Source organism: Stigmatopora argus, chromosome 4 (genome assembly GCF_051989625.1).
Source record: "Stigmatopora argus isolate UIUO_Sarg chromosome 4, RoL_Sarg_1.0, whole genome shotgun sequence".
NCBI lineage: Eukaryota > Metazoa > Chordata > Actinopteri > Syngnathiformes > Syngnathidae > Stigmatopora > Stigmatopora argus.
The window spans coordinates 16,636,670-16,661,169 of record NC_135390.1 but is presented as its reverse complement, the minus strand read 5'-3'; the positions used below and the strand labels follow the sequence as shown (position 1 = coordinate 16,661,169).

General features: G+C 41.5%; 1 long non-coding RNA gene across 1 annotated transcript in view; it reads left to right on the top strand.

Moving 5' to 3' along the window:
* Window positions 1–24,500, top strand: part of LOC144072596 (uncharacterized) — a 92,080-nt gene that overhangs the window by 10,649 nt on the left and 56,931 nt on the right. Inside the window, exons 2-3 of the long non-coding RNA XR_013299849.1 lie at window positions 10,745–10,884; window positions 11,013–11,161. This is a non-coding gene — a long non-coding RNA (uncharacterized LOC144072596). The remainder of the gene's footprint in view (window positions 1–10,744; window positions 10,885–11,012; window positions 11,162–24,500) is intronic.

Sequence of the window (24,500 nt, the reverse complement as noted above, 5' to 3'; positions counted from 1 at the left end):
CGCGAAAAAATCGAATGTTCGTTCCGAAGGCCGGTCACATCCGCATCCTCGACAAAACGGGAGCGGGTGCGGAAGCCGTGTAAGATTGGGCATCCGCGAACGGCGTGGTCAAATCCGCGGCGCTCCGGTGGAGACGCTGGAGAGAAAGAGGATGCCTTGGCGGCGCTTCAATCCGAGGTAGCGCTGGCGAACGGGGAGGCGGGAAGCTAGCTGGCTACAAAATGGCCAATTTCATAGCACGCGTGCGGATTAAGATTCCGCCTTTGAAAACGCGCCGGAATGCCCATGTTCCAATTAAACCCTGATGGTTTGGGCGGGAGCTGTGGGGCCATGTTTTGGGATGCTCCTGCTCCGGTTGCCAGATTGTCTGGGGGGCAGCGTTCGTGCCTTCTTTGATTGGGTGCCAGCGCGGCCCTGGCGGGTTCTTGGCAAACCCTGCCGCCTGCCGCCCCATCATTATGCTGGCACCGTGCGGCAGGGGTATCAAAAATGACCCAATTAGAGGATGGCAATATGTTATGACAGGCAATACCTGCTTGGGTGGCGCTGTTTGGAAAAAGAGGATTGGATTTTTTGAACATTTTTGGGCTGAATGAATGCAATGGACGTTAGAATGGTTAAAAAAAACAAGGGCACTACAATAAAATAATCCTCAAGCTGCAGATTTTGAATGAGAAGTTTCGACCGTTGTAGGAAGAAAACTTGCCAGCAAAGGACATTAGATGCTCTAAAATTCAATGTGCAGACTTAAAATGTCCACATAAATTAATTGGACTTTCAATTAAGCCCCAAAATTGAAATCCATAACCCAAAGATTAGCCAAGAATGTTCGGGTTAGTCAGAGTTTTGGTTGGTTTGTTTGCTTTTCGCCTATGGCGTCCCTCATGGTTTCCCTTCCCTCATGTGATCATGTTTGTGTACTTTAATCAACCATTGTCTGTCTATTTAAACCGTGTTGTGGGATCGTCTGATTTGTTTACTCCATGCCAAGTTACCACGCTATGTTCCATGCTCCTCGTTTCCCCATGTCTTCCGTCAGGTTTGGTTTTGTGATTTGATTTCTACGTCCTTGTTATTTTCTAAAGATTCTTGTCTTAAGCATTAAAGTTTTGTTAGAGCACTCAACGTCCTTGATTGCTTCGCCGCTCTTGGGTCCAGCTACGTTCCACGTTGGACGCCACACAAGAATCGTTCCCCCTTAACCTTATACTTCCCCTGAACTATAATATTCCTCTAAGACCCTTACCAAATGATTAAAACATTTGAATCTAATTCATAACGTTTTAAACCATAACAGTTTCTTTTTAATTTCTTAGGATAGTATTTAAAATTTGCTACAACTCATTCATACTTCTTTCAATTTTTCTATTGTAATATTTGAGAACCTGGCATCCCATTTGACACCCATATTATTTGCTATCGTTTCCTTTTGACAAATTGTGCCTGGAATCCATATTTTTTAATTCTCTAAAACAGTGCGCATGAACATTCAACGGCGTCTCCAACTCTTTGCCAATCATTGACTACCATAGCTGTCCAATTCACTTGACGGTAATCCCGACTCACTAAAAAGTCTTGAAAAAATATAAAGACAAAAATTGCCTATACCAAATGGTACTTCAACTCATTTGTATGATGTCAGTGCATATTACTTTCACGTGCATATCCCGAATCCAATTTCTGGCTTTTCTCATTAGATTAAATGCCTCAGTGGCTCGGTCCAAAGTGGGGGCGGGGTGACGTTGGTCTAACCCGTGACGCTTTGGCAGCTGACGGCCCCGAGGCGTCGTACCGGTCGCCGGGGCGGGGCCTGGCGACCCCCCCCCTCTCGGCGACCCGGGCCTGGCATGTTTGGAGCAAGCTGCCAACCCGGATGGGCAGTTGGTGCCAGGTCCATTACCAGCTGGTCAGGCTCCACGCGTCCTTCTCGGCGCCATTAGGCTCACATCTGTCACAAGCGCTAGCATCGCGCCGTCCTCCTCTGGTGCCGTTAACTAAAGTGACACGCCGCGGATTTGGAGAAGTCTGCAAATCCAAGCCAGACGCAATCAAATCCTTTGGCATTTTTTACCTTTATATAAGTGGCTTTCTAAACTTTTTACACTAAGGACTCCATACCTTTCAACATCGGCCAATCGCTCCCCTTAATAATGATTGCAATTCCCCTTATTAAGTGATAATAAAACGTACAAAAGCAACGTGGCACATATTTACTAACATAGGGTGCACTTGAAAGTCTAAAATTTTCTCCAAAGTGGACGGGGTGCCCAATCAGTACGCATTAAATTCAAGATTGTGTAGATGTCGCAGTATGAGGCTGACAGCTTGACTGTTTGGGTACATTGCTTGTTGACGCGCTATATTTATATAGTGAAAAGGGAAGTGACTGACGGACATGTGCATATCGTGTTCAAACCGTGACAACATTAGCAATCGACCGCGAAGATCCGGATTAGAGCCGAAATGGGTAAAACGAGATTGGTTTTGCCAAAAATGTACGTTTTTATTCAGCGTACCCAATTTGAAATGATAAAAAACGTAGAAAATACTGGAAAAGAGTATAAATTGACAGATATGGGACTTCCAAAATACGAGCCCTGTTTGAATGAATTGGACGTCTATTGTTGTCAGTTAATATACAAAAGCATAGTAGGCTAACATAAAAGTGAAATATTTAAAACTTGAGGTTGAGTGACTCGCCTCGACGGTTCTAGGGTCGAGGGTTTGGTCCCCCAGGTTGGTCCTGACTGTTTGGAGTTTGCATATTTATCCCAGGCTTGCGTGGCTTTTTTTGGGGGGACTCCGGTTTCCTCCCCGATCCCAAAAACATCGAAGGCAATGCTTTTATTGTCATTATACAAGTATAATGAGATTTAAAAGCTCACCACGACGTGCACAATAATGGAAAAAAACACAGACAACTAAATAATAAATAAATATTAATTATATTAATAATATTTTATTAACAGTATAACATTTTTATAATAAATAAAATACTTATTTTGACCTTTTTGCCACAGACCCTTTTCACGTTAGCATGTGTTTTTGATCATGCTAAGCTAATTGTAGGCAAAATTGCCACTAGCTACAGGTGATTGGCTGTTTGTCATTTTTCCCATAATTTAGCATTTTATTCCATATAACAATTTTCCTATCAAAACTCATTGTACTTCACAAAATATTCACAAGTGAAAATGAAAGAAACAAAAATAAAAAACAAACAAAAATTGGACTTTGTTGTACACAAAATTCCGGCACAATACAAGTACACTTTTGCCATAATATGACTTCTTCTTCTTTTGATTGATTGTGACCAGAGTTTAAACCATCCAAAAAAAATACCTTTTCTAAGTATAGCAAAACTATTTGATTTCTATTTGTTTGCCAAGAGAATCTGACACGCTCCTATAAATTCCTCACCCCGAAGCCTTCGCCTTCCTCGTTTCATTTTATCGTCCTTTTCTCTTTTTTTATTTTTATTTTGTCCACCCTCGTTACCACGAGCGAGCTAGCTGGCTTCCTCGGTTAATTTGTACGACTGAGCGCTTCGCCAGAAAGAAGGACCCGACTCCGGCCATTATCTTTTGATAGATAACGACTCCGCAGGTGCTCCCGGGGTGCCGCCGGGTGTGGTTTTGAAGATGGAGGACATGTTTTTGCTCGCTGACGTTGATGCAATGCGAGCCGGAAGCGGAGGTGCTAATGTGTGTGTCGGGTCCACTCCATCCTGGTGCCGAGTGTGTCTTTTTTTTTCTGGTTTTGCCGCGGTCGGGCGCCTGCGAGGCGCTATTAGCGAGCGAGCGTGCCCACCAAGCACGAGTCGTTAAAGTCGGTCTTTAGACAGGCCTGCAGGAAGTTCACGTTAGAAGGACTCGCAAATCAACAAAAGAGCATTTTCGTCATTCGGGGTCTTTAAATTGTGGCTTGGCAGACGCGTAGTTAACGATGTTTTCTCCGGGTTGTGTCGAATTCGGGTGTGGTTTTGACGGCGGGTGGATTTGCTTTGAAATAGGGGTATCGCTGCTTTATTTTGTCGTTTGAACTAGAATTTTATTGCCAAAATGGCACATTGAGGGTTTTTATTTTTATTATTATTATTTTTTTACATTTTTTCTCTTTATTTTCTTTGAATTGTTTTCTTTATTAATCTTAAGGATTTCTTTTTCCATTTTAAAGTTCATTCAATTGCATTTAAAATGGGCAGCCCAGTACGCAAGTGGTTAGCGCGTCGGCTTCACAGTCTTGCGGTCGAGGGTTTAATCCCAGGTGGATCTTCACTGTGTGCAGTTTATGTGGGTTTTCTCTGGGTTCTCTGGTTTTCTTCTGAGATCACCAAAATATGCATGCTAAGCTAATTTTAGGCTAAATTGTGGACTTCCTGAGTGTGGCTCCTTTTTTTTTTACCTAGGTCTACAATGTCTTCTGTGTCTGTCCTTGCTACTGCAACCAAGGGAATTTCCCCAAAAAAGTGATTGGCTGGCCACCCATTGAGGGTGTCCCCCTACCTGGTGCCTGTACTTAGCTGGGATAGGCTCCAGCACCCCCGCGGCCCTTGTGAGGATAAGCGTTTCAGTAAATGACTGAATGCTTTTAAAATAGACAAGCACAGTGTAAAATGTTTGTTATAATGTCTGGGGAAAAAATGCAATCATAACATATAAATTTAAGTGCGCATCTTCGCAAAATCAGTCTCCAGCACCCCGCGGCCCTCACCAGGAAAAGCGCTGTCGAAAATGAATGAATGAATATGACACTTTTTTTTACCCACACACTCCCAAATTTTGTGTCATTTTTCTGCTCCTGCTGTTATTCCAACCCGACCACTTGGGGCAGTATAAAAAAACTGAAAAATGAACGAATATTCTTTTCGTTGATACGTCTCACCTCTTTTCTCAGTGCATTCTGTTGAATAATTCTCCATCTTTGCTGAGGTTAAAGAATATAAATACACCAACTAATTATTTTTATTTGGTTTGTTTGTAAATTTGCACTAGGAATAACAACACAAAACTAAATCCTACTCTCTTGTTTTTAAACCACATGCAATGTTGACGTGTCGACTGCACGGGATATGTTTTTAATACGCGCAAAATGTTTGGCCAAATGATCACCATCCAGACGGCTTAAACTGGCATTTATCTTGCACGAGTAGAGCAATTTGCGCACAATTTTGGAGTACCGGCACAAAAACACTTTGCAATTAATTGGAGTAAATCCTTTTAGTGTGCTTTTTACTACATTTAAAAGCCCAAAACTTGACCATTAACCTCCAAATGGATGGGAAACTCACGCTGGCCCCGCCTTCCCCAAATGCAACGTGGCACGAAAAGGACGGTTAAAATGAAATGATGACTTTTAAAATGTTATTTTTTTGGCAAAACTCAATTAGCGGTGTGTTTTCCACCACTCCTCCGTCGCCTTCAAAGAGCCCCGCATTAGCGCCAAGGCCGGTTATTACTTCCAGCGTGCCCGTCTTAACAAATGATTTTCCCAACGTCTTTCCACCTTCTAAAGTGGGCCCCCAATTATAAAAGCATTAGAAAACACTGACGAGGGATTTAGGTACATTACACCATTCCGCTCGCTATTACGCTATTAACACCAGCGCTACGTGTTAAGAGGACCTTTTAATTGAGAAAATTTGCATGGAAATATACAGTGGTACCTCGATATGCGAGTAATTCGAGATACGAGTACAATTTCGGGCAAATATTTATCTTGAGATACGAGACAAATTTTGATATACGAGCATATAGCGGACGCAAGAGGCTGCTCATAAGAACAAAATGGCCACTGTCTTTCCCGTCGCAACTCCCTCGTGTAATGTCTCTACGAGCACTGGGCGGAGCGTTTCTTTTTGTTCAGTGTTTTTTTTTTCCTGTTAGTCAGCGTGAATGGCGGAGCTTGTTCGCTAATACGAGAGGAGTATATACTACTTCTCGTTGGCAAGTGGTCGTGCATTATCCTATTGTGAGGACATTTGTGTGCATCATTTTGGGAATATTTTGAAGGGAATACAAAAGCAAACAACCCTCGATAGGTTGCATCTGAAAGTCAGGGTGGAGGCGGGGCCAATAGAGCCAACCCGTGAGAAGAAAGTTATCAAAATTTTAAGCAAAATTAGAATTAAGTTTAGTGCAAAGTTAGATTAAACTTATTTTATTTTGTCTGCATTGTAATCCAAGTTCATTTAAATTTGGTTGTGTTATGTTACGAGCGCGTTGCCATGCAAAAAGTTCCCCCGCCTCTCCCCTCCGCGAAATCCGCCTAATTTTAGTACTATTAAACATATTTTAGTAATATTAAACCACTAGTTATGTGTTACTTTGTTAATAGATGGAAAATTAGAACAAATAAAACATTTTGTTCCAATCCAATATCCTGTTTTGGCTCTTTTCTCAGAGGGTTGTAACGAATTAATTAGTTTTTAGTTCATTTCTATGGGAAATGTTCGTTTGAGTTATGAGAAAATCGACATACGAGCTCAGTCCCGGAACGAATTAAGCTCGTATCTTGAGTTACCACTGTATTTTAAAAAATGGCACTTTTACCCTGTTTTTTTTTCCGCCCTTTTTTAACGTCTTATTGTTAGGATAAGAGCAATAATTTAAGACAGAACAGATGGAGTGGAGATCTGGGCCTCCGCGTCGTCTGTCATTACATTCAGGTCATTGTTTGGAGCTTAACTGCGGCGTGACTGAATCGTCCTCGGCTTGACAAGTGGGTTCTGTGCGCAAATCTTTGAGTGGATGCCGTGTACGCGCTGGGGGGAAATCTGTTTCTTGACTAAAAAAGGTCCAAAAGAAGGTCGAGACAACAGAAAAGTGACTGACTTGTTGCAAAGGTGCTCTGAAAAAAGAATTTTACAGGAATAGGTTTTTAAAAGTTCTTATTTGCTCAAACATTCAAAACGGTAGTACCTCTACTTACAAAATTAGTTCCAGGACTTGTTTCGTAACTGGGATTTTTCGTAACTGGGATTTTTCGTAACTGGGATTTTTTTGTAACTGGGATTTTTTGTAACTGGGATTTTTTGTAACTGGGATTTTTCGTAACTTGGGTTTTTCGTAACCTGGGTTTTTCGTAACTTGGATGTTTCGTAACTTGGATGTTTCGTAACTTGGATTTTTTGTAACTTGGATTTTTCTGTAACTTGGATTTTTCGTAAGTTGTTTAATTCGTTCCATCGGTCCTCCAAAAAAATCAACCAACTAAACCCTTTAAAGTGCCCCAAATTTGTATGAAGTGTCTAAGAAACACCCAAAAATGAAAGGAAATAAGAAAATGACTTATCAATGTATTAAAACGATTAATATGCATGCAAAAATATGTTTCTCTTCGTGCGGGTGCAAAAGTATAAGGAGGAAGCTATGCTAACGTTAGCACCACGAACACAGCATTATTTTTCGTTTTTACAGGTGTCGCGCTAACTTCAAAACGTTGCATTTTGTCACTTAAAACTGTCATGAGACTTTTAATTTTATTGTAATCTTTTAATGCCCCTTTCACTATTTAATTCCTTCATTTATTCATTCACTTTCCAAACCGCTTATCCTCACAAGGGTCACGGTGGGTGCCTGAGCCTATTCCAGGTAACTCCTAGCATCAGGCGGGGAGCACCCCCCAAATTGGTGACCAGCCAATCGCAGGGCACAATGAGACGAACAACCAATCTTAGCTAGAGGCAATTTAGTCTGTCAGCCAGCTAGTGACATTTACCATGCATGTTTTTGCAATGTGGGAGAAAACCGGAGTACCCGGAGATAACCCACGCAAGAACATACAAACTCCCCACTCTTAGGACCGACCTGGGATCGAACCCACGACCCCAGAACTGTGAGCCCGACGCTCTAACCACCCAAATAGTCCCGTTTTCCCCTCCCCTCCCCTCCCTCCTTCCCTCACCCACTTTCTCCCCCCCGAGCCCTTCACACTTCTCGTCTGTCAATGAAAGACACGGTTTTGCCACGAGGCATTGTGTGTTTAGCGGCGGTGCCAGCAACTGCCATTCGGGTGCCGGGAAAGGGGGCGAGACCGGGACCCCCCGCCCCCTTTTGAACCACTGCCAAGCCCCAGCCAGCTTGCACCTTCTTTAATAAGTTCCCCCTAAAGGCACTTCCTCCTTGTTTTATTTTATTTTTTATTTCCCCCACTCTCTCTCCTTTTCCTTCAACTTGCCCCCCTTCCTGCGCCCCCCTAAACGCCATTACTTTCTCCCATTCACTCCCGCCTTTCCGCTACTAGTGTGTCTGTGTGTGTGTGTATTTTCCTCTCAAGTAACTGCCGCTTTCAGGGGTGAAAAGCCTGTGATGCTGATAAGAGAGGTGAGGTTGCTTTTAACTGACAGCCTGAAATCATATCTCGGTGGGGAAAACACACACACACACACACCACACAAACACACATACTACACGAACACACATACGTACGGCAGAAGTGTGAAGGGAGATTTTGTTGATTCTTTTTTTTTGTCAAGTGCGTTTAACATCAGCTTGAGGTGTCAATGTGTTGTTTTGTAGTTGAAAATGCTCACGTTCTTTTTCCTTTTTTGTTTTTTTTAAGTGACTTTATTCCTGTGGTTTATGCTAAATGAATAGTCGCTACTGCTCACAGATTTTCTTTTTAATCTTAGGTTTAATAGCATAATTCACACTCATCTGCATCACTTATAGGTGGAAAAATGCTTTGTCGTATCCGTAGTTTGTCAATCATTGCGCTTGTTTTTAGGTGAAATCAACAGTTGGTTATTATTTTTAGGTATAGTTTGTTTCTGTTTTAGTTGAACTTTGACTTTTTTAATAAAAGTGGTACATCCATAATTAGAAAAGTACATTAACAATATCTGATATTTGACAAAGTGCAATGTTTGAGCCTTTTTGCACGGCAACACGCTCGTAACATAACATAAACAAATTTAAATGAACTTGGATTACGATGCAGACACACTCAAAAATAAGTTTAATCTAACCTTACTCTAAACTTAATTCTAATTTTGTTTTAAATTTTTATACCTTTATGTCTTGGCTCTATTTGTCCCGCCTCCACCCTGACTTTCAGACTCAACCTATCGAGGGATGTTTGCTTTTGTCTTCCCTTCAAAATATTCCCCAAATGATGCACACAAATGTCCTCACAATAGGATAACGCACGACCACTTGCCAACGAGAAGTAGTATATACTCCTCTCGTATTAGCGATCGCTCCGCCATTCGCACTGACTAACGGAAAAAAAAAACACTGAAAAAATGCAATGCTCTGCCCAGTGCTCGTAGAGACATTACACGAGGGGGTTGCGGGAAAGAGACATGATATTCTTATGAGCAGCCTCACGCGTCCGCTGTATGCTCGTATCTCAAAATTTGTCTCTTATCTCAAGATAAATATTTGCCCGAAATTTCACTCGTATCTCCAATTGCTCGTATGTCGAGGTATGACTGTAGTTCGATTTATATATCTTAATATTTCGATTTCTCTCTTGGATAATTATGATGTATGACTTTCCCGCGGCACACCTGAGCATCGCTCACGGCACACCGGTTGGGAAACACTACTCTCGGCAATAAAATAGGTGTCATCCTCAAGCTGTGTAACACATTGTGTCCCCCCTGAAAACTACGAATATATGCCCTCAAAGACGCCAGTATTTATTTTGTCACCGGGGATTATCGGGAACAAACCGTGCTGCTATTGGAGAAGCCATTGTTTATTTACAAACACCTCTCCACTGTACGCTCATGTTTTATATATGTACGTACATGTACATGGTTTTGTACTGTAGTCAAGCGCAGAGGGAGGTTGGAGATGAGAATGTAAATATGGCCTCCTCCTCCTCCTCCTCTTCCTCCTTCTTCCTCCCGTGTTGAAGAGGTGACCTTGCCCGGTGTAATTAAAGTGAAACACCTTGACTTGTCACCATTGCCTGAGACAGCTTAAATCTCCCTAATGTAAATGGAGGCTGCCGACGTGCTGGCTGGCCGTGGAGGAGATAGAAGCGTTGGTGATCCATCTACGAAGCCCCGCCCCCTCCAGCCTCGCCACATTGTAGTACGCTACATGCGCACCCAAAGCTATATTTTCTATTTTTGCAGTCTGACATGCGAGTGCAAGTGACCCTTAGTACGGGGGTGTCAAATTCGGTCTCATGTGGGCCGGACCGGTTTATTTTGGGCCGTAAAAGTTCACTTACGGGCCGCCATGGATGGTGTTAGACGTCCAATCCATTTGGACTTGGTTCATTTGCAACTCTCAGTGAAAATTGATTGGATGTCTAAGCGCCGTCTTTGGCACTGAAAGATGAGCATCCGCAGTTCAAGGGAATTGAACATCGTTAGGTCTATTTTCTGTCACTTGCATGTCATTTTATGGTAGTTAATGGTCCAATCCTTGTCATTTCAGGGTACTTAGATGTCAATTCCTTGTCATTTTAGGGTACTTACATGTCAATTCCTTGTCATTTTTGGGTACTTGCAGGTCAATTACCTGTCTTTAACATACTTAAATGTCAATTCCTTGTCATTTTAGCATACTTGCATGTCAATTCCTTGTCATTTTAGGGTACTTAGATGTCAATTCCTTGTCATTTTAGCATACTTGCATGTCAATTCCTTGTCATTTTAGCATACTTGGATGTCAATTCCTCTTCATTTTAGGGTACTTCCGGGTCACTTCCTTGTCATTTTTTGGGTACTTACATGTCAATCCTTGTCATTTTTGGGTACTTACAGGACTCTTCCTTTCCATTTCAGGGTACTTCCCGTAGATTTCATGGCAGTTCGCCCCTCTCAGTCAAAATGAAGTGGACATCTACACCGTCATTGGCATTGAAAGATGAGCATTCACAGCCAGTTTAAGTGAATTGGACAACATTCATTGTCAATAGCAGGCGGTAAGTCTATTTTCTATCACTTGTCATTTTCGGGTACTTACAGGTCACTTCTTTGTCATTTTAGGGTACTTACAGGTCACTTCTTTGTCATTTTAGGGTAATTACAGGTCACTTCTTTGTCATTTTAGGGTACTTACAGGTCACTTCCTGGAAATTTTATGATCATTTCCTATCAATATATTTTGGGGCGAATCAACTTTCGTTCAATGGCAGTGAAAGATGAGCATTTACAGCCAGTTTAAATGAATTGGACAACATTCATCCTCAATAGCAGGTGGTAAGTCAATTTTCTATCACTTCCTTGTCATTTTGGGGTACTTACAGGTCACTTCCCGTAAATTTTTGATCATTTCACATTCATTTTGAGGAATGCATCTTGTATATTTGTCAGTTCTTGCTGATTTGGGGGAATTTCCAGGTGGGTTCCTATTGGGTCGAAAAAAGATATTTATATTGCAATCTCAAAAAGATTCAACCTTGTTTGCATTATACTTATAATACTGTCATTCGTTATCATATTTTTTTTCCCCAAAGGCACTGATTTTTTTTAAAAAATTCTGTTTGGTTTTAAATACCAAAGCGGCATTTTAGTCCATTAGATGTTGCACTTTCAAAAGAAAAAAAATACTTCCACTTTTATATTTTGTATTTTTTTTTCGTCTCTAAACCGGTAACTGAGACACAAATAATGTTAAATCTCTTCAAAGGCCTCAACCAAAAAAAATCACCCACTTTTATGCGATCTGGAAATCATCAACATTGAATTCTGACCCAAATACTGGTAATCTCTTTAGTTGAGTATAAATACAAATACCCATGGCCACTATTAGGCTCATTTGCAGTTTGGGTAAACGGGGGCGAGAGAAGGAAGGCCTGAAGCTCTTCGCTAAAATTTCCCAAAAAAATGACATGTGAGAGAATGCCGTGATCCCTCCCTTTGCCAACTTGACCCGTCGCCTCTTCCCCGTGCCAAGCCTCTTTGCCCCGACATGCCCCGCCTGGCCGGTGGGCAGCGTGACAGCAGCCAGATGGCCTGTCATTTCTTTCAGGGGGTGCCGGGCAGCCTTTGCGAAACGCTAACTGTCAAATTTCGCCAAATGACCGGGCTGCACTACATTTTTTGGAAATGACGTCAACTCATTAACCGATGTTGTAAAGTCATACCTCTGCATACGAATGCCTCTAGGTACAAAAGTTTCAAGTTACGATTTTTTTTAAGCCAAATGAGTGACTCGAGATACAAAAAAGATCCAAGTTACGAAAAGTAACTTCCTTATCCGTTATTTTATTTTCAATGCCCCTTATTAAGCAATTAAAATTTACAAATGCAACGTGGCGAAAATATTTTCACGCAGACACACACACGCATAGGGCACACGTAAAAGTCTAAAATGTACTACAAAGTGGATGGCTTTCGCCCCTGGTAGAACGCGCTCTTGCCGCCATCGGTTGGTGAAACAAGGAGATATTTCAGCAGCGCAAGGCAGATTTTCATAGGCTTTATTTATTTTAAGATATTAATAATTCATAAATAACTTCCTTATAATTTTCTCTTCATTTTTCCTCACATCTTTCATCCAGAATTGGGACTTTTTGACCAATTTTTAAGGGTTCAGTTGGTAGTTGTGTGAGCACCGTGGAACGAATTAGAGAACTTGCATATAAAGTACACCTACTTACGAAATTTTCAAGTTACGAAAAAAGTCTTGGAACCAATTAATTTTGTAAGTAGAGGTGCAACTGTATCTTGTTTCGTTGGAGATAGACGGCAAACGAGACAGTCTCCACCGCCATTTTCGGTTTGCCACTGGGTCTCGAAAATGCGAGCCGATGAAGTGAGTGAGCAATGAGTTCACGTGTGTTCGCTTCCTGGCTTTTTCTGATAAAAGGGAAGGCAGACAAAAAACCCAACGGCGAGAAGAAGGCTAGCGACGGAGATGGACGCTGGGAAAAACGGGGTTGACGAGCAGGCAGAAAAAACTCGGGGTGGGAGAAGGCGTGCCTCACAATGGTGAACGGGCCCCTTGGCTTTTCCCTCAAAGAAGCCAGTCAGGAATAGAGAAAAGGACATGAGAGATGGAGCTGCTGGGAAGTCGAGCAATCGCCGCGCTAAGCGGAGGGAGGGTGCCGGCGATGGGCCCCGGCCTGGCTATTCATTTGAAAAGTAACTGTGGGGTTACCGTCAGAATGCATCAGTGTGCGCAATGGATTCTGGACCATTTCTCCATGTGTGGTCTGACGCTAACGTTCTCGCTACCGAGGGGACAAAGGGGGAGGGGCCAACCTATTGGTAGAGGAGGAATCTCGGAGATCATAATGAGGAAAATGTCCAATCCTTCAATAGTTGAGATTGCATATTTTCTGAGGGTGTCGTATTTATTATTCTGACTAACTAGAAAGACCAGCGTGTTGCCCCAGGCTAGAGTGAAATCTCTTTGTATAGAAATGCATTAAAAATTGTCGATTATCCAAACAAATCCAGTTGAAAGCGCCCGCCATTTTAGAGCAGATATTTTGGCGCGATAATTTTACCTGGTGATATTTGCTCTATGGTTCCAGAATTAGACGACATTGTACCGCGCACCGTTCAAAATTTTAGGCAAAATAGGAAAACATGCAGTTTTACAGTCCTGAGATCAAATCTAAAAGAAAATATTCCCCGGAAAATACTAATATCAAGTCTGAAATAGCCTCTAAAATGTCATTTCCCAAAATTGAGTCTTAAATAAATGAAGATGGAATTATATTAAGTAACGGCTAGCTGAACAGCTAACATCTACAGCTGAGAAGCTAACATTATAGATTTGCAACCATCTTAGTAGTTATTTACTTTTATAAAAATTCCATTGAGTTATAAAGTGAGCTAATAGTTTTTCACCAAATATTGATGAATACATAGCGGAAAATATGATTTTTCAATAAAGATTTGCAACCATCTTAATAGTTATTTAACTTAAAAAAAAAAACCATTGAGTTCTACGACCAAATAATAGTTTATTACCATTTGTTGACGAACACAGCAGAAAATCCACTTTTTTTAATATAGATTTGCAACCATCTTAGTAGTTATTTACCATAAAAAAACATTGAGTTCTAAGATGAGCTAATTGTTTATTACCAATTATTGATGAATACGTAGCGAAAAATCTTGATTTATCAATAAAGATTTGCAACCATTTTAGTAGTGATTTACCTTTTAAAAAAATACCATTCAGTTGTAAAGTGAGCTAATACTTAATTACCAATTATTGATGAATACGATTTTTCCCGAAATGTCTTCTGTTTAATTGAAGCTCCAAGCCATAGTTTGTGCATGTTTGGGAAATTTCAGTATCAACGTACGGTGCTTATCACAAAGCAGCGCCGGGAAAAAATAATGAGTGGCGGCGGCGAAAAGGGGCGTTTTAATAAAAGTTAGCTCAGCTCTCCTTCCCATCCGGTGACATCCCGGCTGTGATATTCAAAGAGCAGGGCGTGCGGCAATAACATTTAACTTCACCAATTTCTTATTGCCTGTCACTCTCTCTAATTTGATCCGGCGTCGGACAGTTGCCGCGTCGGACGGCGGCATATTGGCGCCCGAGAGTGGCAGCTAATAAAAGCCCCGCTTGGTATTTACCCCCCTCTTTCTTTTATTTAGAATATATCTCAATAGTGTTATTATGAATATATATGCATTTAGGACTCACCCGTCACTCTCGGTGGCCCCTTGGTTAATAATATGTTATTGATTTCCATACCGGACCGGCTGGATATCGCTTTAATTTCCAGGCCTTATCGCGTGCCAGTTGCGATTTTGCACCAACCTTTGCGTTATTTCCTGCTTTGCCGCCTTCTTACAGATGTTATTAAGTCTTATATTCGTGGCGGTAACATCATTTTTATGTGGTGGGGAATCGTTAAGAGCCGTCTTTCAAAAGTCAAGGTCAAGTAATGTAAAGAATTGGAACACGATTGGTCGTAGTTTCCAGTTTTTCGGATTTACGGCAAATAATCCATTGTCATCGGCAATAGGATTTTTTGTATACATGCAAAGTTTTGACGTCCTTGTAAAGTTAAACTTAGCAACGTTGAATTAGATACCGTATTTCCTCGCATATTAGCCGCCTCCGCGTATAAGCCGCACCCTTAAAATGGTTGAATTTTACAATTTCTCTCGTATAAGACGCCCCCTGGCTCTCAATTTTGATTAATAGGGAGTACAAATATGTTACTTTGAAGGGGAAATCTTAAGAGCGGTAAGATGGCGGCACCCTGAGCGAGCAATGGCAGGCACAAGTGAGTTTTTTTTCACAATTTATGCAAGATATGGTTTGTTTTTTTTCTTGAATTTCATTCATAGACATCAAAATAAATTTTAGTTAGCGTTTTATCTATTTATCTTTTCTCTAATTCGAAATAAATGACGATATCGGCCACATTGTCTTGCGTTATGGCGTTTCGTGCTTTTCAAGTCTAATATGTGCGCATATAAGCCGTACCCTAGATTCAACTGTTTTTTTAGCGACAAATACAGCGTGTATGCAAGAAAATACGGTAATTAAAATGTGGCTTTTTTGCTGAAAAGCGGCTATGCGTGAGAGCGATTAGCACGCACGCTTCACTGCTCTAAGATCGAGGGTTCAATACCCAATGGGTTCCGACCTCCCTGTCTGGCGTTTCCATGTTCTGCGTGGGTTTTCTCCAGGTACTCCTGTTTCCGCCTACATCTCAAAAACATGCCAATTGTACGCTAAACTGTCCCTAGCTGTGAGTGTTAGCGTGAATGGTTGTCCGTCTTAGTGTGCTCTCTGATTGGCTGGCCACCAATTTGGATGTCTCATGCCCATAGTTGGCTAGAACACACTAAACCTGACGCTTGTGAGGGTCAATAGTAGAGAAAATGAATGACAGCATGAATTGAATCTAATTTTATTCTTATGCCAACGTATATTATAGAGATAGATTTCTGCTAAAGCTTCTTAATCGCCGCGTTCCGGAACTTCTAATATCTCGACAGTGAGCATTTTTTTTCCGATCAAAAAGTGGCAGCGTGTATGCAAGTAACATTTACAACTCTGTTGTGAATCTAAAAGTCATAAATAAGTCATTTCCTTCCCTAGTTGATTTTCTTTTCGCACCAACCGGCCCGGCTTGCGAGACCTCCGCAGGACTCCTCCCTCGGACCCTTTGCTTCCAACCCGGCGGAACGAAAAAGAGATGGAAGGACGGCGGCATCGGGATGAGACCGAAGCGTAAGCGGCGCGTGTGCGAAAATAATATTATGCGCCATCAGCAGGAAAGGGGGCTGAGTCAGCCCGTTTGCGCGAACCTCGCCGCATGCAAAAACACACACAGGCAAAGCCCATTAAAAATGGATGCTAGGCGATAATCACATTCGCGCTTAAAATTTAATGTTGCTACGCGGCGGCTGACAAAGGGAAGGCGGCGGAGGGCACCGTGATGATGACCGTGTCTGTTGCGTACGTCCTTTCACCCCGGGAAAAGGGGGCGGGGCTCCTTCGTGGTATTTCTGAAGGGGATTTCCAGATGAGCTTCATGATACTTAATTTGAACGCCACGACGCAAAATAAGCTTTGTTTGCCGTTAGGTGAGGTTACGCTTTTGGTCTTAATTACCCGTTTGTTCGGGAGTCATTGGCCCGTCGGTTTTGTCGCGAGCAATTAAATTGCATGCTCAGTCGGTTTCAGATCAGGGGATCTAGCGTTACATAAATTTCCACTTTAATGATAATGATGAATGTCCAATTGTTTTGAGCTGGGAGGGCTAGCGAATGAAGATTCATTCATTAAATAAAATCTATGTTCTTTTGGTTTGAGGTCAGGGGATTGACTACTGCAGAACATTTGTTTATTCACTGAAAGCTCTACCGCTTTAAATAGATTGGACATCCTCTAGTGATGAACTGATTTAATTTCATAGCAGGGTGTAAAAAAAACACATTTTTGGGAAGCCATCTTTTTTTTGGTTACTTTTGCAGTATGTGTTGAGTTGTTGCCTCGCTACCATTTGAGTGTGAAAATTGTACCATTACTACTGCGAAAATTGTGTTTTTATTGGCTGAACATTTTTAACGTGCCACTTGGGAGTTCGTATTATCTTTATTTTGGTTAAAAAAACAAATCTTACTTTTTGCACAGCAACGCGCTTGTAACATAACATAAACAAATTGAAATGAACTTGGATTACAATGCAGACACACTCCAAAAAAAGTTTAAACTAACCTTACACTATACTTAATTCTAATTTTGTTTTAAATGTCGATACCTTTCTTCTCCCGGGTTGGCTCTATTTGCCCCGCCTCCACCCTGACTTTCAGATGCAACCTATCGAGGGCAAAATTTGTCTCGTATCTCAAGATAAATATTTTCCCGAAATTTTACTCCTATCTCAAATTGCTCGTATGTCGGGGCACTCGTATGTCGAGCTACCACTGTATAGAAATAGTTTAAAATCATGACAACCGCTCTTCAGGCTCATCCCATCACTTCCCGATCGAGCCCATGTGTGCGAAAAATTCAGGCACTCATTTTTAGCAAGGGCCGTGGGGGCAAACTAACATTCTTCTCAGTCCATCCCAATATTTTATTGCGAACATTTTGTGTGGTAGGTGCGATCCACTTGACCTCCCGTCCTTGCCCGTCCTCTTTAAGGTTAGGTAGGAGTTCTTCAAAGGCACTCTAACAGTCATTTTCCCCCCCTCTTTATTCCGGCAAAAAGGTATCTCTTAACCTTTTCCGCCCTGCCTCTCTATACTAGCTTTGAATCTAGAGGGAGGGAAAAAAAAGGCCTCGTCGTCTTCTCGGGACAATGACGGGTCCTTGGAAGGAGAGGGGCGAGATGAATGAGCGCCGCAGCGATGCATTTGCGGAGAGAAAGCGCAAGGAAAAGCAACACAATCAAGGGGAAGCAGAGGTCGACTGCTTGCTATTCATCGCCGTCAATATGCGTGGCCATTTTTCAACCGCTTCCTCCAATTGTTGTGTCCGTTTCAAATCTGTAAATAAGTTTTATGGTCCACGGAGTCGCCCACGACGAGTCGGCACGTCGACCAATCGCAGCGTCTCGCGTAGGACAACCCGTCTTTGGTATGGATGTTTGAAATTTCCCTTAAAGAAGAGCATTAAATTCAGTCAAAGCCGACTTAAAAAGTCTTACATTTCAATTGATAAAACCTCTTGACAAATATCATTTGATTTCCACTCATGAATATGAATATGAATTGAATTGAATGCTTTTATTGTCATTATAAAAGTATAATGAAATTTAAAGCCTCGCCACCAAGTGCACAATAAAAACAAAAACAAACAGACATAATTAATCACCAAATAATATCAATAACTCATAAATAATCAATAAGTCATAAATAATAAATAAATAAGAAGTCAACATAAGTAGTCAACAACATAAATAGGTAGGGAAGTGCACAATAACAACAACAAACAAACATAAAAATAAATAATCAATAAATGATAACAAGAACTAATAAATGAAAAATCAATAAGTAATAGCTGACAAATAGGTAGTCAAAGACATAAGTAGGGAAGTGCACAATAACAACAACAAACATACATTATGAATAAATGATAACAAGAACTAATAAATGAAAATATTGATTTTTCATTTATTTTTTGTTATCATAAATATTTATAATAAATAGCAAATAAGTAGTCAGCAACATAAATAAGTGGGGAAGTGCACAAATAACAACAAACAAACAAATGATCAGATAAATAATCAATAAATAAAAAATTGTTAAGTAGTAAATCCTTATTTATTGATGATCTAACTGTTTATTATCAAAGGATACAAATTAGTGTGGATGATTATTAATAACGAGCATCAAATGTTAACAATATCCAATTTTTGTATTTGATGTTGTCAATATGGAATAGTGACTTTTGTAATTATGTATATACATATATATATATTTTTAATTAAGCTTGGTGCATCGATACTGTACAAAGATTGATTTGATAGTGTAGTTGTGATCATTTTTCATATTGATATTGAATTACGAATAACATAGCGTAGTGTTCAGTGATAAAGATTATTTTTCTTTATCAATATTTAATGTTGGTGTGTCAACACACATTTCGGTTTTAAGATAACAAGTCACAAAATGATCCACATATTTTATAATATGTCTATATTTATATTGACTCTATCGAAACAAACGTTGCAGTAAAAAAAGTAAAAAGTCCAACAATTTACAATTAAAATAGCTCCAATTATCGCATTGGGTGACTAGATCTATTTCCTGTATACATTTATTCATGCAAAATACATTGTTTGCAACCTTATTTTGGTGCTGCACACGTGAAAAGAAGAATTTCAGTTTGTTTTTCTTTCAGCTTTGTTGAAATTATCTTTTTATATGATTTATAAAGTTCCCATAGCTCTATTCAAATTGGGTGGATGAAAGCCATTTGAATATGATACTTCGTTCCCCTACTTAATCCATTTCCCGGGTATGGAATCGGGACTCGGTATCGGCAAATCAGGCGACTCGGACTCGCAGTCACGTCCCAAAAAAATGTCTGTTTTTGAGGCCACCGGAGCGGTAAAGTGAACGTTGAAGCGTCAAAGTTGGTTGAAGGCAGTCTCGCTACCTGAGATTGAAGTCCCCCACCCTCACTTCTCCCAACTAGGTCACAATATGTAGAGCAATTTCAACAGATGGGCTGCCGAGTCATCCCCAGGCGAACAGAAGTTACTTTCTCGTTTTCTTATTGTCGCCATCCTCGCACCCTTGTCCTCTGCCGCCAAGTAATGCCTCATCGCGAGCTTTACCGCCTTTGTTCCATCACTGGCAAAATGGATTGGACATACATTTCCGTCAATGGTTGTCAAACATGGGGGTGTCCAAACTACGCCCGCTGGGCACCAGAGGATAAAATTCAGCCTCCATTCTTTCCTTTTAGTAACTTTAAAAGCGTGTCTCCATCAGGTCAGAGGTCAAATTCTCCATTGTTTTTTTTAACATAAGTAGATTTATATGCGTATATATTAGATTAGATAACTTAATTCATCCCGTATTCGAGAAATTTCATTGTCACAGTAGCAAGACGGTGAGAGTACACACAGCAAAAGACATTTTAGACATAAATAAATAGGTAATAAATAAGTTAATAAATACATAGATATAATAATAAATTAATAAATATATATAAATACATTTATAAATATATATAAATTAATTAATAAATATATATCAATAAATTAATAAATATAAATAAATGTATATTCTAACATTAATAATTGAGCTTGATGTCGATAGCGATATTATTGATATTATTATTTTTGCTGCCATTGGTTTTGAGTATACAGTCATGCCTCTACTTACGAATGTCTCTAGGTACGAAAGTTTCAGGTTACAAAACCATTTGAGATGCAAATGAGTGCCTCAAGATACAAACAAAAGATCCAAGTTACGAAAACGTCAATATATTTCCTATATCCGTTATTTTATTTTGAAATTTTCGCAGATGCACTGCGTTTTGCTTGACAATTTCCCTACACTCTACTGGGCTCTCATTGGTGTTCGTGTGCTCTTGCCCAAGGTTAGCTTCCTGACACTTGTCCACAAGCGCTTAAACATGAATAGATTTTGCATGTTTATTCATTTTAATGGTTTAAAATAAATAATTTCATGATCATTTTCTCAGATTTTTGTGCCTTCACACTTTTCCTACAAAATTGGGACACTTTGATGCATTTTCAAGGGTTTAGTTGTTAGTGTTGTGAAGACTGTGGAACAAATTAGAATATTTACATATAAAGTACTCCTATTTATGAAAATTTCAACTTACGAAAAAAGTTCTGTAAACAATTTCGTAAGTAGAGGTATGACTGTAAATACAAATATATTTCTATATTTTTTAGGTCATTTTAACGGTGCTTTTTTTAGATCGGAGGTCAAAAACTGCAACGTCAAAATTAATGTTATAAAACAGAAGAATTTCATATCGTATACTCTTAGACACAATTGTCTCGTTTAATTAGCGTGTAAAAACCAAAGATAGGCAGACTTTAAAGCTGTAATAAGCGCTTGTTTCAGATTCAGACCCAGAAAATATTTCTCGTTGAGTCTCTGTGCGTGTCGTCGAAACGCCAAGACATCCGTGGACAGACGGAGGCGGAGTGTGCGAGGGGTGCTGTTGAGGGGGCGCCATATAATGGAGAGGCTCCACCTGTTTTCACTCCTTTGCCCTTAAGCATTCTCCACGGCGCCCCCTTTGAGGACCCTTGTTTTAACTGCTCTCGAATGGGACGACCGCCAACCCCCCCCAATCGAACCTCAGTCATCACAAATAGGCAAAACAGAGCAAGAATAATAGCAAATAAAAGTAAATAGAGATTTTTAAAAAGTGTATCACCAGTGAAGCACTTCCAAACACGGCTTTCTAATGAGGTCCGCTGCGAAGAAAAGCGGGGAGGAGGACAGAAGGGGACGAGCTGGAGGGTCTCGCCACGTATAAAAAAATAAAAAAGACTGAACAAATAGCTTGAATGTGTGCCCTGAATCACTTTCATTTTTTTCTTCCCCCCGTCGTCGTACAATAACTCGTGTTTGCAAAGCGCAGGACCGAGACAGTAGCGGGCCAGAGGAAGGGGATGAAGTGTTTGGCCAGTGGGAGGTCGGCAGGCTAGACACCAGGCTTTTGTGTGCAAATTTCCCAGCAGCGCCTTACCAGTTAATTAAGAAGGTCAGTAAAAAAAAAAATGTATGAGGCGGGGGTTAGGGTGCGGGGGGCCCCTTAACGAGCTGTCCACGCCGCATGAATGAGGGGTTTGTCCCAAACTAAAGCAGCGAGAGGCCAAACAATGTCGGCGGCAATTAGCGAGTAGTCGTGGGCAGCCAAAGGCCTTTGGACCGAGGAGCGAGCCAGGAAAAGGGGAAAAAAAGAACAAGCGGCGACGGTAATAAACATGCCAGGATAAATAGAGGCGAGGAGGCGGGCCAGAGGACAGGGCGGAGGCGGGTCAGGTTGCCTTCACCTCTGCTCGGAGCGTGGCCTCGACCCCGCCGTCGGATGGCGGCTTTGAATCCACGATTGTAAGTCGACGGCCAGACGGCTGGATGCTGGCGGTTAGCCGTTAGCGGTTAGAGTAGAGGGTAAAGATTCGGAGGTGATTTTGTTGGAGTTGCTGCCGAGCGGATCAGTGTTTTATTTGGTGGTGCTTTATGGTTTTGGAGTCGGTGTTAGGTAGGAAATTGTGTCTGTTGTTTTGGGATTGTGACATTGCTTCGTTAATGTGAAGTTTTGTATTTGGTGAGAGAGGTCATTTTAAGTAAATTGGAAGTGGCCTTCATAGGTCAAAAGGCACGCCCTCCATTTCCAATTATGTCACTTTAAGAAGATCGGAATCGGGTAAATAAAAGATCGGATTTTTAAGAAAGAAAATCCCCTGGATAGGATGGCTTTAGCGGCACGGTGGCCGAGTGGTTAGCGCGTCGGCCTCACGGTTCTGGCGTTGAGGGTTCGATCGCAGGTGTGTCCTCACTGTGTGGAGTTTGCATGTTCTCCCCAGGCTTGCGTGGGTTTTCTCCAGGTACTCCGGTTTCTTCCCGCATCCCCAAAACTTGCTTGCTAGGCTAACTGGTTGAACACTAAGTTTCCCCTCGCTATGATTTATTGTTTGTCTTCTCGTGCCCTGCGATTGGCTGGCCACCAATTCAGGGTGTCCCCCGCCTAGTGCCCAGTCAGCTGGGATGGGCTCCGGGACCCCCGCGAGCCTTGTGAGGATAAGCGGTACAGAAAATGAATGAAAGTCAGTTCTCGCAGTGCAATTCTCACCGTCCCCGAGACCCAACCTCCCCCTCCCCGTCACCGTTTTTTTTGGCACAATGCGAAGACTCCGTTGCCTTTTGTTTCATTGGAAATCTCAGAGGTGAAGTGGCCCTCCTGCCGCACTAATCGTCGGCAGAGAGACGGCGGCGAGCGCCCCCGGACACCAACGAACATCCCAACAAAGCCGTGGAAAACGGCTTTGTGTGCAAATAGAAAAGCTCACAAAAGCAGGAGCCTGAGATAGTGTCAAGTAAGAATGTCTTGGCCCTACGGGTGTCGATATGAATTATCGTTTTGATAGGAGGGTTACGTACCGGTCACTCCGCGGTGGGCTTTGATACCTTCAGGTTTACGGGCTTTGAAGAACCGAAAGGTGAGGTCACCTGGCCTTTTGGAAAGATGGCCGCTGAAGAATTTGACTTTCTAATTGGCTGGGAAGATGTGAGGCTGGTTATTAGCGAGATGAGTGAAACTGACTGGTCCGTTACCAAATTTGGGATGAAATATGGATATCATCATCTGGGATCTGAGTATTTCGGATTATAGGTCACACTTTTTCATAGTTTGGCCTAGCCTGCGGCTAATACTCAAGAGCGACTTAATTGTTTTTTATCGTTTTTCGGACCATCAACAGCCTGTTATGATTTTTTAAGGCTATAGTTATCTGAAAAATTGTTCGTTAATTATATAACCTGTTCTCCATTTTTACTATTATTGCTCCTTTAACATATGTTTCTGATAAAATTAAAAGATGGCCCTCCTGAAAATGCGACTTATACTCCAGTGCGACTTATATATCGTTGTTTTCGTCTTCATTGTGTATTCTTTGGATGGTATGACTTCTAGTCCCAAAAATATGGTAATTGTAGCTGTCAACCTATACGTTTTTCCTGTATTTTTTTATTTTTTGGGATCATTTCAAATTGTGTACGCCGTACATTTTTTTAAGTCCGTTTTTTTGTAAAATCGATCTCGTTTTACCCATTTCGGCTCTAATCCAGATCGTCTCGGTCACTGGTAGCAGACAAAAACGTCATTGTCGATTGCTAATGTTTTCAGGCTTTGAGCATAATAGGCGCACGCACATCAGTCTTTTCACTATATAAATATATAGCGTGTCAGCAAGCAATGTACCCAGACAGCCAAGCTTTCAGCGACATCTACAGAATCTTGAATTTTGTGCATACTGATTGGGCACCCTGTCCACTTTGGAGCAAATTTTAAGACTTATAAGTGCACCCTATGTCCGTAAATATTTGCCGTGTTGCATTTCTACCTTTTTTATCGCTTAATAAGGGGAATTGCAATCATTAATAAGGGGAGCAATAGGCCGAGGTTGACAGGTATGTTTTAGCCATAAACTCTTGCATGCTTGTTAGGAACACGGTGGCAAAGAGAATTCACGGTAGTGACAATAAATACGTCTTCGTAATTATTTGCAACATGGGCAAGCATGACGATTATTCAGCTCATTCTTTTAATCCCAAAACTATCGAATTTCCCAGTTGGGGCAGGTCCACCGGATCAGACCTTCACTCCCCTTGGGCCTCGTTCACTCCCTTTCCTAGCTCCTGCTAATTGGAGTCTGAACCCCCCCGCGCCCCCAAGACGGAGGGGCCCAGGTTACTGTAACCTTGGTTGCCAGGGCTCGGCTGCTCGCCTTCATGCGAGCGGCTATTCATCAAAATGGAGGGGGCGGCGTGTGCTAGGGGGGTTGGCGGTCGGCGAGGGGGCAGAATATGCAGCGGAGGGAAATGAGCGTCCACCAAGACAGCTTCCCAAAAGGGTAACAAATCACCCCGCTCGCCCTAATCCGCCGAG